Raw genomic sequence first — 13269 nt, 5'->3', positions numbered from 1 at the left:
AAAATTATTTTTTCTTTACTATTGTGTTTTTAAATTTTTTTTCAGTAATTTAATTTTCTTTCTTTTTGTTAGATAAAGTTAATTCAAAGTTTTTTTTTGTATTGCTAGCCTTCAAAAGAAAAGTCTTTGAGTTTTGTTCAGGATCTGTATAGAATTTTTGAATTTTCTCTGTTAATCTAATTTTACCATTTCTTTCTTATATTAAAATTATTGATTTTCTAGATTAAAAGTGAATACTCAGTTCATATGCTGCTGTCTACCCCCCCCCCCCCAAATAAATGTTTTTGAACATATGCAGTTCTGCATTCTCAAAATTTTGGTAAATCATCTCAGTGTTATTTTTCACAGTTAAATTTCTATGAGTTATTATTTGTACTCATTAGTCAGCATATAATTTTACATCTCTAATTAAATCTATGCCTTCTGTGTATTTATTCATTTCTGTGTTATTATACTTATTAATTTTGCATTTAGTATTTGTCTGATATTATTTACAATCCTTTGGTGCTTGTTCCATTTTTGTAAAGATGCCATATAATGTTGAGAAACATATATATTCTTTAACAGTAGAAGAAATATTTGTTACAACCTAATATGTCAATAATTTCTGATTTTTCCTTTTCATTTCTAATTTTGTATTATTTCTCCATTTATTAAAAATTCCTATAATTATATAATTAATCATTTTTTGATAATTCAAACTACCTTTATTTGATGAATTTAGCTGCTATTCTGTTCTGTGCAAAGATTCCTAACATTGAATATGCTTGAGCACAATATAATTTTTCTGCTTATCTCTTTTGATATTGCATTTAGTTTTTCTTTATGCATAATATGATTGAAACACTCCTTTCTTTCTTTATACATATCATACATTAAAATTTGTTCCATCTTCTGAATTTTACTGCATATGCTTTTACTTTTAAATGCATTTAAATTTTGTCTATTCATTCTGTGGAGCTAGTGTCAGGAAAACCTAAGTTCAAGTCAATCCTAATTCACTTAATAACTGTGTAATATGGACAAGTCTCTTTATCCCAGTTTCCTCAATTGTACGATAAGTCTAATAGCAGTACTTACACTACAGGGTTGTTGTGAGAATCTAATGAACTAATATTTGTCACAGTGCTTACTGGTACATGGTAGGTACTATTTAAAGCATATTATCTCTTTCCATCCTCTGCCTCTCTCCTTCCATATCCAGGGAAATAGAAGCTAATGATATAACGTTATTAAATACACAAATTGCCCAGACCATGAATACTCACCTGCAATTTCCCAGTATTTAGCATATCACCTAATGTGTATTGACTGACTAATGTGATAGCAAAATAAGAATGTAAATTATTAGAAAAGACAAGTTAGAAATACACATGTAATACTAATGATTAAATTGTGAAATTTGTGATTTGCTACTGAACTTATCCAAATAATTTGACTATTTCCTACATTATTTGATGCATCTTTCTCAATTATTCATTGATTTCCATAGGATGTGATTTCCTTGTCCCATCACCAAGGATGCCTGGGACAAATATGATGACTAAATTCTGTCAAGAAATATTCCCTAATATTCACTGCCATTAACAATTAGATGAAAATTTATTTTTCTAAGAAGGTCTAAATTATTTACCTTATCATGTGAATGTACACATGGTTAATCTAGTGAAGTTAAACTGATTAAGCTGGATTTCTTGGAGGACAATCTCAACTTAGATTATTTTGGTGATGTAAATAAATATTTATAATACTTATTTAGAAATTTCTAAAACGTTTAGAAAATAACATTAAACTAGAGTGATCTGCATGTGAATAAAAGGCATAGTTAATGAATTTACTTGATGAATGTATTTGAATGGCAAAAGCAAAATGTTGTAAATTCTTTTCCACATCTTTAAAATCACATTATTAATGAAAAGTATAGGACAAAAAATTATATTCTGTTAATTTTTGTTGGCAAAAAATTCAGTCATATAAAATACCAACTTAAAAGTTACATTAAGGACTTTTCTATGTAAATGCCAAAATTATATGATTCCCTAAAAGATAAGATAACAAAGATACTTCTGATTGCAAAGAAGTCACAAAATATCAGATATATGTTTACCTGAGGTGTTTCCCATGGTCATAGAAGAGACTATGAGAAGCATCAGCATAAGCATTATTCCCTGACACAGTGAACTTTTCCAGGAATTTCTGTTTGTGGATAAGATTGAGCTGATTAAATTAAAGGACACTGAAGAACTTCACATGCAAGATATATAATTACTTTAAAGGGTCTGAGAAAATGATCCATACTAGTTGAAAATTAATTTGTATTGTTACAGGAACTTTCACTTAAAAAAGTCCAACTATCTACCAAAAATAAAGGTCATATTTTTAAAACCAATAGTTTTTTTCCCCACTGATGTATTGCTATGAGATGCAGAATATTATTGCTTCCAAAGGTCTAAAGTTGAGGATCACACAAAGGATAATGAAATGTTCCATAAACAAGAATGCACTACACACATTACAAATAAATAATGACAAATAGCTTAAAGAGGAAATAAAACCTAGCTAAATTGTAAAAATGTTCTACAATAGAAAATAATTGTAGATGACATTAGTGGAACATTTTAGTCAGAGAACTATAATAGAAATTAAGTATCTGAATAGTATATCAGAAATATAAAATATAGATTTTTTACAATTATTGAATGGGAACTAAAATGATTAGATCTATGGGTTTTTTGGGTCATGTTTTGTTTTGCAGTGCATGGCTACTTTACTGCCCCTCCAAATAAAAAAAAATCCCAATCCCATTATAAGGCATAAATAATTTATAGATAAGTACAGAAGTACAGAAATATTAAACACATTTTATAAAACATTGAGCAATACAAATTAAATGTAAAGAAAAGAAAAATTGATATTAAATAATTATACTTTAATAATGTTTATTAAATAATAATAATTTAAATAATGTTTATTAAAGAACCATCTTAGAGCAAATGAAAATTTGTTGTATATCAACAAATTAATGATTCTCAAAAAAGAACAAAAATAAAAATCTGAAAATTTGATAAAGATAATTTGGAATTAATTTTTATATTTTACTTAATTAAATTTATTAAATTAAATTTAAATTGATAAACTACCAATTTAATCCAACTAATGAGGAAAATCAATTTATCAACGACTTTTAGCAAGAATGGTAATTCAAATATTTCTAAACAAGGCCAGCTTTCCTGAGAAACAAAGTAGTAAAGATGCAAAAGAATTCCAGATTGAAACAATAATATGATAAAACCAAAAAGAATGGACTAACTCCTCAATTCAGTTTAGCACAGAATAAAAAGTTGGAGAATTTCATTAGGTATTCTGGTCAAGGACATTTGGAGGCGGGGCATGAAGTCTAAAGATAACATGTTCTTTCAGTAAAGGCTCCTAGAACTGCACCATGGGACAGATATTTCCTCGTTGGTGATTTTGCAAGGAGGCAGAAGGGCTGAGGCTGTAACTAAAGCTAACATAGCTTTAGTTAAGTCAATTGGAACCTCAAGCTAAGAAGCATGATGTCACAGAAAGGTGGCCATTGGGAGAGCTAGAGACTGGGTCAAAGGCAATACAGAGTTACCAGAACATAGAAGCACAAGCCAGGATTTGAGGTAGAACTCTATATCTGATCTCTCCCCCCAATTTCAGATCATGCCTGTGGAAGATAACCAAGATTCAGCAATCTCATCAAAAATATAGCATTGTATTAGAATCAGAAGTGCAGTAGAAAAGGATTAGATTCCTCTTCCAAGAATGAGGAAAGGAACAGACATTCAATCTGGTTCTAAATGGCAATAAAGCAACTGAATATGGAGATATATGTAAAAAAGAAAAGAACTCTTAGGAAGAGACACTACAAGTGAAGAGAAGGCAAAGACAAAAACACAGAAGATAGTTTTACAATAAAAACAAAGAACCAGAAAAAAGGAAAGGACAAGGACATAAATACAGAAATATTAAAGGGCAAGGACTCTAAGAGTAAGTGGAATAAATGAAGGAAGAACTCAAATGATAAGAAAATAATATTAGAGGAAATGTAAAGAAAATGAATGACTTATACACAAAAGTAAACAATGTTTAGTAAGTATTGGGTATCTTGAAAAAAATGAATTAAGCTTACAAAGCAAAATGATCCAATGAGATAACAAGAAATGAGATCAACATATTGAAAAAAGTCAAATGTATAAGATTACTATTAAAATAAACATTTATAAACTCAAATAATATCTTTAGGAAAAAATACACATTTATAAAGAATGTGGGCATAGGTTTAAAAGTAATCAATCTCTGAAAATAATATCCAAACAAGAAATGGGTGACTATATTTTAAGAAATCATAAAAAATATGTTCTAAGCAGGTTGCTTAGAACTAATAAAACTTCAGGAGAAAATGAAAATGAAATCCATCAGCCACTTTTTGAAATCACAAATTAAAAAATACCCAGAAACTTCCATAATCAAAATCCTTACTCTCTGGTCATATAACAATTACTACCATCAACGAGAAATAGAGATTAAGTTCAAAAATGAAAAGCAGGTTCACACATGACTTTATTACATTTAAATTTAAGGAAAGAAAAATTTGAAGCATACTACATAGTAAAGTAAAAGAAAACAGCTTATGACAAAATAATTTATATTACCAAAATGACTATAATATTACATGATAAATAGATAGTTTATAGAATGATGATATTTCAGGAAATGCCTTTGAAAAAAATCAGAGCAGTGTAGAGTCTATCTCGATGAGAAGGAAAAAAAAGATAAACATGGGCAAAAGTAGGTAGAATGTTTTAATTAAGGTGATGGTAGATTAACTTGGAAACTTTAGAGAACCAACAAAAGAAACAATTCCTAATTTTAGAAAATAGTAACAGATAAAATAAATCCACAAAAATAATCTGGTTAAAAACAAACTCAGAAGGGGAAATAGAGAAAAAAATTCTTCTGTTATCACAAAATCCACAAAAAACATATATTGGAGTTATTTAAATACAACTTCAATGTAGCTTTTTGACATGTCAATCATTATTTATTTATTCTTATGGAACAGAACATCTTTTATTTTTTTCTTTTAGTTTTAAATTTTCTCCTTTGATTTATCTTATTCCTTACTCAATTAGAAAGCAAGAAAAACAAAACCCATTACAAATGTTTCCTTATCCATCCTTTGGAATTGCAACGGTGATCATGATTAAAATAACCTTCTAATTCAATCCCATTCTGTCCTTCTCAGTTTGTGTAACTATCAACAAATTAATAATTCTCAAAAAAAAAGAAAATAAAAATCTGAAAATTTGATAAAGATTAGTGAAGCAGATAGTCTTATTTCCTAGTCAATATAATTCTCATCCCTGACCTCATTCTTGAAAAATTGTGTACAATGCTCTCAAGTTATTCCTCTTTCTTCTCTGCTCCTCCTAACAACTTCATTTCGTATCTTTATTTAAACTAAGTTGTAAATTGCTGATAATGATATTGTTGATGAAAATTTTCCTTAGATCAAACTACTGAACCACAGAGCAAAAGTAAAGTGAAGGGCAGTGAAGGTTTATTTGATATCTCTAAAATGACATGTTTGTAACTGTCTCTACACTTAAGAGTAGGCCCTGTGGACTTTTGAACATATTTAAAATAATGAAAAATTCAAAAATGCTACTTAAATAAAGACAAACATCTCATTTTATCTTGAAGAAAGATTTCACTTAAGAACTGAATTTCTATTCAAGCATATTAATATACATTCATACCTACATACATACATATATTTTGGAAAGATTTGCAGATTTCATCACTACTGATGAACTCTCTAACTCTCTTCAAAATAAATATATGTGCATATATTCATATATATGAATGTATGTGTATAAAACTTGTGATAAGTGGATACATTCATATATATATATATATATGAATGTATGTATATAAAACTTGTGATGAAACCTCCAAATCTCTTAAAAAAACCCCACCACTAAAGGCATTATTACTTACTTAAAGAAATAGATGAGCTCATTCTATGTACAAAATCTTTCACCACTAGTATCTCAATTGTGTGATATTTAAAGTCCTTATTCAAAATAATTCAAAATTCTTTAGACTCTCTACAGTTTTCCTATCTTAACTAATTTTAGTTTGCCCTTGGCTCATACTTTTACAGCAGACAACATTATAGTTGTTTCCTATGCCCAGTGATATAGTTTTCTCCTACTGCAATTATTTATATGGACTTTAACTGAAAATAATTCCAAATGAAAGTGAGAATGCACATTAACTGAAGGATTAGATTTCAGTATGCTCTTAAATTCTGGATGATCAAAGCCAATTACAGCCAATAACACATAATTATATTGTTAAATTTTTAATTGGAGATATCTACTGTATATTGGCTGGGAAAGTGCTTTTCTTTATCACCTCTCCCTCTTTGGATATAATGAGTATCATTTGCTAGCATTTTTCTAATTTTCCAAAGGAGATGAGCTCCTTTATGTTGTGTTTAGGAAAGTCAAGAATATTGAGTCTTGTATCTTGCTTACTTGACTTTCAAGGAAGGAGTTAAAAAAAGCTTGAATTTGATTTACTGGTTAAAATTCTGTACTTAGGAAGCAGGTTTTAGTAAATTGTTTTATTAGGAAGTTCTAGAGAATTGATCTTACTAGCAATGATAATGATAATAATAATGATTCTCACTTGGCAGACCTATTTTGAGACTTTTCTGATTGACTTTTCCACCATGCCTAAGGGAAGTTCATTACTGGAATGACCTCAGCATACTGTAAGATCTCATCAGTCATGCTATTTCACTTCATCAAGACTCTTAGTTGCTCTGATTGGAGAGTGTGGTCATGAACTCCAAACCTCAATTCAAGGAGAGAACTTAGCTTAGATCATCTGATATTTTACCTGGCTGAACTACTTTAGGACTTCTTGGATTAATTTTTTCATCATTCCTGCCCTATTTTCAACTTCCTTTTGCCTTCCTTCATTAGATTTTAATCTTCTTAAGGATAGAGATTGCCCTTTTTTTTCATATTTATATCTCTGGCACTCAGCAACTGGAGCATTGCAAGTTCTTAATAAATTAATATTGACCATTAATGATAATGATGATAATTATAATTATTCTTTTAAATCTCAATCCCTCATTCATACTTAGCACATAATATGCACTTAATAAATTATTTATTGACTTATTCACTTAAGGGTATCAGCAATGATCAGGTAGATAATACCAGTCAGGGGACTTTATGTGTCTTGACATTTCTATAGTAGTTGGAGAGGCCTATTAGGTGAAATATTGGTGAATTGAACTCTGAAAATATCATTAATTGTCTTAGAACCTCAGTAAGTGTGATGCAATTGCTTCTAAAAGACAAAGAAATATTTTGGGACAAGTTGGATCTAGGCCAATTTTGATGAAAGGTACCATAATGATTAACTTAACAAGGAGATAATGGAGCAAATGATACATATTTATCAGAGATACAAAGGAGATAAGGAGAACAAAGCAGATACAAGGGATAGGAGAACAAAGAGATAAGGCATACTAGATCAAATTAGAATATTCCTATATGTTGGGGGTATTTTAGTGAAGCATGGTGTTGACCACTAAAGCAGGCCAGTCATAATTACACATTGAATGGAATGAAGATATGAATGCACCTATACAATATCATAATAAAAGAAATAGATCTTACCACTTAAGGACAAAACCTTTAAAGCTATATTTTGTCAACAACACTCTCAAACCCCAGGTCACATAACTTTATATTAAAGACTAAAGCAGAACAATTATAAGAAATAACTTTATACTTAGGCATGAAATTAGATCTTAAATTGAGTTTGATGGCATTTATCTTGCTAGAAAATTACCCATGTTAAACCAGAATAATCCAAAAGAGTAGCCATTGCTATAGGCATAATAAATGAAGATCTTTCACAATATTTTATGGATTATACAAACAAACATCAAGGAATCAGACACTATGATATATATATATATATATATATATATATATATATATATATATATATATATATATATGTATTCACAATCATTGCCATATATTTGTTGTTGTTGAGTCTTTTAACATCATGTCTGACTCTCCATGACCCAATTGGGGGTTTCTTAACAAAATTACTGGAATGGTTTGCCATTTCCTGCTCTAGTTCATTTTACACATAAGGAAACTGAGACAAACAAGATGAAGTGACTTGCCCAGGGTCACACAGCTGTTCAGTATCTGAGGGCAGATTGAGCTCAGGAAGATGAGTCTGCCCTACTTAAAGGTCAGCATTTCTATTCCTCAAGAATGATAACAAAACAACTAGAAAAAAAATATTGGGGGAATAAAATCGATTAATCAATCCTTGTGCTAAGTGCTGAGAATACAATTAGAAGCAGAAAGATTGTTTCTGCCCTCAAGGAGCTGATAATCTATTCAAGGAAAGTAACAAGGAAAAGATAGTTGAAGGGGGAGATAGATAATAGAATAAGCGTGAAGAGTTAGAACACACTTTTGGTATAGAGCCAATAAAGGAATTTGTTTAACTTGACTTTATATTTATTACAATAATTTTCTTTTTCTTTTATTTTTCCACTCAGGGAGAAGGATAAGAAGCTGAAATAGCAGCAACAAGATGATATGTCTGACAGCTAAAAAAAATCAAACAATCAAAAAACCCCAAAACATAGCTCATGAGCCTATAGGAACATGTGAATGAGGAGAAGGGGACAGACATGACTTCAACCTCAGTTATCTTCTGCTCTTCCAGGTTTCTCACTTTCATATGTAATCAGTTGCTAGGAACTGTAAATTTTACCTTCCCTCCTTATCTCCCTGCAACATTTTTTTCTACCTTTCTCCCTTCTTCTTAATCAGTTATCTATATTCAATTATTAACTTTCCATTTGTCTTCCTGGCATTACACGGTTTCTTTGTTCAAGAACAAGGTGATTGGTAAACTCTACTGCTAAAGAAGCACCTAGTTCTATCAACTTTCTAAATTTCTACTGATTCTCTCTCTCTCTCTCTTTCTCTCAATCTCTCTCTCTCTCTCTCCCAGTTCCCCTAAAGATATGTAAAAAACTGGTCATCCAATTATTTTTAGAGGTCTCCAACAGAGAGAACCTAGTACCTTCTCAGATCATCCATTCTACTTTTGAGCAGCTCTATTACGTTGTCCCCCCATTCCTCACTCCCATATCAATCCTAAATCTGCCTTTTTGAAAATTGTACCAATCACTACTAGTTCTAGCCTCTGGGCCCAAATAGTACAAATATAATCCCTCTGATATGTGATAATCAGAAAACCTGGCTCCTCCAATTAACTGCTCTTACCATCACAAAACTTTCCTTTCATTAACCTCATTAACTGAGTTCCTTTAGAGATCATTCTTCCTAAATTAAAACTGGTATAGTCAGCAGTAGCAATACTCTGTGGTTACAAGTTCAGTTAGAATTGCTAGAGTTGCCATAACCAGTCAAGATTCCATCCTATACCATACTGTCTGAACTTTAAAGTAAACGTTTAAAAATAATATTGAGCTATTTTTGAAATATCTAAAGTAAATCACAAAATAATATATCTAACAATTTTGCAATTTAACTAAATATCATGAATCCTTCTCTCTAATAAGAGTTTCATGAATTGCCTTATCAAGTCCTGCATTCCAGAAGATCTGAATTTAAATTAGATTCATTCTCATATTCCCCATGTGGTCCTCCTTTTTCTGTCTTAGTTTCCTCATCTGTCAAATATGGATAAGAAAAGCACCAACATCATAAAGCTAGTGTGAGGATCAAATGAATACTCCCTAGCATATAATAGGAATTTAATAAATACTCATTCCTTCCTTTCCTTCTCTCATGATGTTGACATCTGCTACTCAAGAAAAATGGAGCACAAATCCTGGAACATATGAATCTTTTCATATGAGAGGTCCCTCATAATATGAAGAGCTCAACTTTTTTTGGATGAATACCCATATGTAGAATTTCTACTGTAGCCTACTCTCTTAGAGCAGTCTTTCTACATTTCCTCAGTATAAGATCTAGACAAGGTTATGCTCATAAATATTTAGTAACCAGCTCTCTGGAATAAAAATAGGACGCATGACATATTTTTAAGTTTAATCTGCATTATTAACATTTCTATCTCAGTTTTGAATAGAAATAAAAAAGACATAAGAAAACAAGCCCTGATTTGTTGCATTTTACTGATTTCCAGGTGTAAATGCTTATGCTGAAAATTTAATATTTGGATTATAAATATACATGCATATATTTACAAATGTATATATATATACATATAAATATTATAAATAACATGATTTTGACTTGGGGGCAACTAGATGGCAAAGTGGATAGAGCACTGCTGACCTTGGAGTCAGGAGGACTCAATTCAAATCCGATCTCAGTTATTTGACACTTTGTACCTGTGTGACCTTGGGCAAATCATTTAACCCTGATTACCTTGGGGAGAGGAAGACATCACAGCAGTTTCCAGGCAACCCTGAAGGCTTAAAAGAAATTTTTTTTTTCTATTATGATCAGTTTTACTTCCCAGAAGATTCAATCACCACATTGTTTGGCACAATTGATTAGTGCTCCAGTTCAATGTAACCATTTGACATAAATGAATTTAAAGATAAATAAGACAATATGGAACTATGCCCAAAGAACAATAACACTTTTTATACCCTTTGACCCAGCAATTCCAATTCCAGGTCTATATCTAGAAGAAATTATTATTTTTATTTTTTATTTTTTTAGGTTTTTGCAAGGCAAATGGGGTTAAGTGGCTTGCCCAAGGCCACACAGCTAGGTAATTATTAAATGTCTGAGCCTGGATTTGAACCCAGGTACTCCTGACTCCAGGGCTGGTGATTTATCCACTGTGCCACCTAGCCGCCCCTCTAGAAGAAATTATTAAAAAATGGGAAAAATCCTACATGTTCCAAAATTTTCATAGCAGCTCTTTTTGTAGTGGCAAAGAATTGGAGATTGAGGATGCTAAACCAGTTATGGTACATGAATACTATAGAATACTATTGTTCTATAAGAAGCCATAAATGGTTGTACTCTAGAGAAGCATGGAACGATTTACAGGATCTGATGCTGAGTGAAGAGAATAGAACCAAGAGATCAATGTACACATCAACAACAACATTATGAAATGAACAGCGTTGATTATAGCACTTCCTCTTGGCAGTCAAGTTTTCCTAGCTCAGTTGTCCTAGCTCAATGACTAGCTATGGACTATATTATCCTCAACTAGATGAACAAACCAAAACAAAACACACAGAAAAAAACCCTGCAACTCTTCTAAATCTGATGAACACCTTATAAAATTATCTCATATATCTCTTTTCCTTAATCCTAATTCCTCATACCAAAAAATTACTAATATATAAACATATTTAACAAAATATGTATGTACAATGCTTGCCTGACTGTTCTCTGCTGAGGGGATTGGGGTGGGAAGGGAGGGAAAAGGGAAATTTTGTAACTTGGAAATATGCATGTGTATAGTGATGAAAATAAATTAACTAAATTTTTTTAAAAAGATAAAATAGGTTAAATGTATATACATTTCCTTCAGTAACATGGGACAGACACTCTCTTGCACCATTTTGGTCTCTGCAGATTGTAGGCTCAACTTTTAGATTACTTCCTACATAGCATTAGTCTTGCCATTTTTATATGCAAAAATAGTATCAATGCTTTATACATTCTTGTCTCAGCTTTTGTTAGACTAGAATGTCATTCTCCTTAGAACACTGCTGTTATAGTGACTGAAGACTTTGTGACTGGAATGGTTGGATACTGAAGGTTCCACTCTCTTCACACCTTAGGGGCAATGATAAGCACTGACTGTAGACTCATAACTTAGAACATTGTGATACTCCAGATATTTCAAATTCACAAGATTTTAGGTTCTTCTCCCTTTAATGAGTGATGGAGTTATCAAATTTCCCCAAGAGTGCTGAGGCAAAATGGATTTGGTTAAAGCTGATAGACTTTTCAGAAAGCTTCCATAGGCAAGCAAGGAAATTTCTCTTCACAAGCTGGGTAGCTAAAGTGGAAAAATTTAGAGACTACACATGCTCCTCAGTTTCTCCAAGACCCTTCCATTCTGTGTTATCATGAACATCCTGTAAGTAGGAAATAATATCTCTATATAGGGAGATACTCTTAAAGGTGTTCTACATATATATCAGACTACCATTATATATGAATTCATGGTAGTACTCATTGAGAACACGCATTGCCAAGATGCATATATGAATGGGGCACATTCATGGAAGAGCAACTCAAATCTCCAAGACAGCACAGATTTAGATTATGGGAATTCTGTGGTTCTCATTCGGGGGGGGGGGTTGGTTTAGAATTAGGGTAGAAAATAGAAATACTCACAGGTTCAGAATCCAACCAGTACTGTCCCTTTAAATCTGGAAACTTTTTTCTTCATAATCCCTTTTTTGGGAGTAGTTGCAAGGCCGTGGGGTTTAGTGGCATGCCAGAGCCACATAGCTAGGTAATTGTTAAACATCTGAGGTCAGATTTTAACTCAGGTCCCCCTGACTCCAGAATTGGTACTCTATCCACTATACCATCTATCTGCCCCTCATAATTTTCTATCATTATTTCAAAACTTTGATTATTCAGTATTTAATTAAATGTTTTATGATTTAACTTTTATAAAACTTGGGAACAGAGCTTTAAAAACTTGTGGGTCATACAATTATTGGAAATTCGGACCCTCATGAAAGTTTAATCCTTTTTAGAAGATGCAAGAATAATTATATTATGGGAAGGACTTTACATTAATGCGTGGATATTGGGAAGATGTGAGGAAATGTGAAAGAATTCAGGAAATAAAGCAACTGCTGTTTTATGCTTCCTGCTTGATATTATGGATGTTTCTCAAGTCAAAGGAATGATACTCAGAATTGAAGTGTAGGCCAATGCTCTCAGAATCACTGTAGTATAACTTGTAGGTACTGCAAAACCAGGGGTAGGGAGTGGGGGAGTATAGAAGTTGTGACCCAGATTAAGTTGCCTAGACACTTTAACATGATTAATGGATGAAATCATTGTGGGGAGAGGCTGATAGATGTGAATATCCCTACTGACATATAATTTGGGCTGTTGATCACATTGCTGTAATGGGAGTGAGTACCTTTTGACTGGATACTTGTTGGATCATTCACAGCTCATTGAGGATGAT

The 13269-nt window shown here is 31.7% G+C and overlaps 1 long non-coding RNA gene across 1 annotated transcript in view; it reads left to right on the top strand.

Annotated features, from left to right (window-relative positions):
• LOC141499759 (uncharacterized) overlaps window positions 1-8873 on the top strand; it is a 60887-nt gene extending 52014 nt beyond the window's left edge. Inside the window, exon 3 of the long non-coding RNA XR_012471758.1 lies at window positions 8642-8873. This is a non-coding gene — a long non-coding RNA (uncharacterized LOC141499759). The remainder of the gene's footprint in view (window positions 1-8641) is intronic.
• Window positions 8874-13269: the final 4396 nt, after the last annotated feature.

The sequence above is a fragment of the Macrotis lagotis genome, chromosome X (genome assembly GCF_037893015.1).
Source record: "Macrotis lagotis isolate mMagLag1 chromosome X, bilby.v1.9.chrom.fasta, whole genome shotgun sequence".
NCBI lineage: Eukaryota > Metazoa > Chordata > Mammalia > Peramelemorphia > Peramelidae > Macrotis > Macrotis lagotis.
This window is presented reverse-complemented; position numbering and strand designations above follow the sequence as displayed.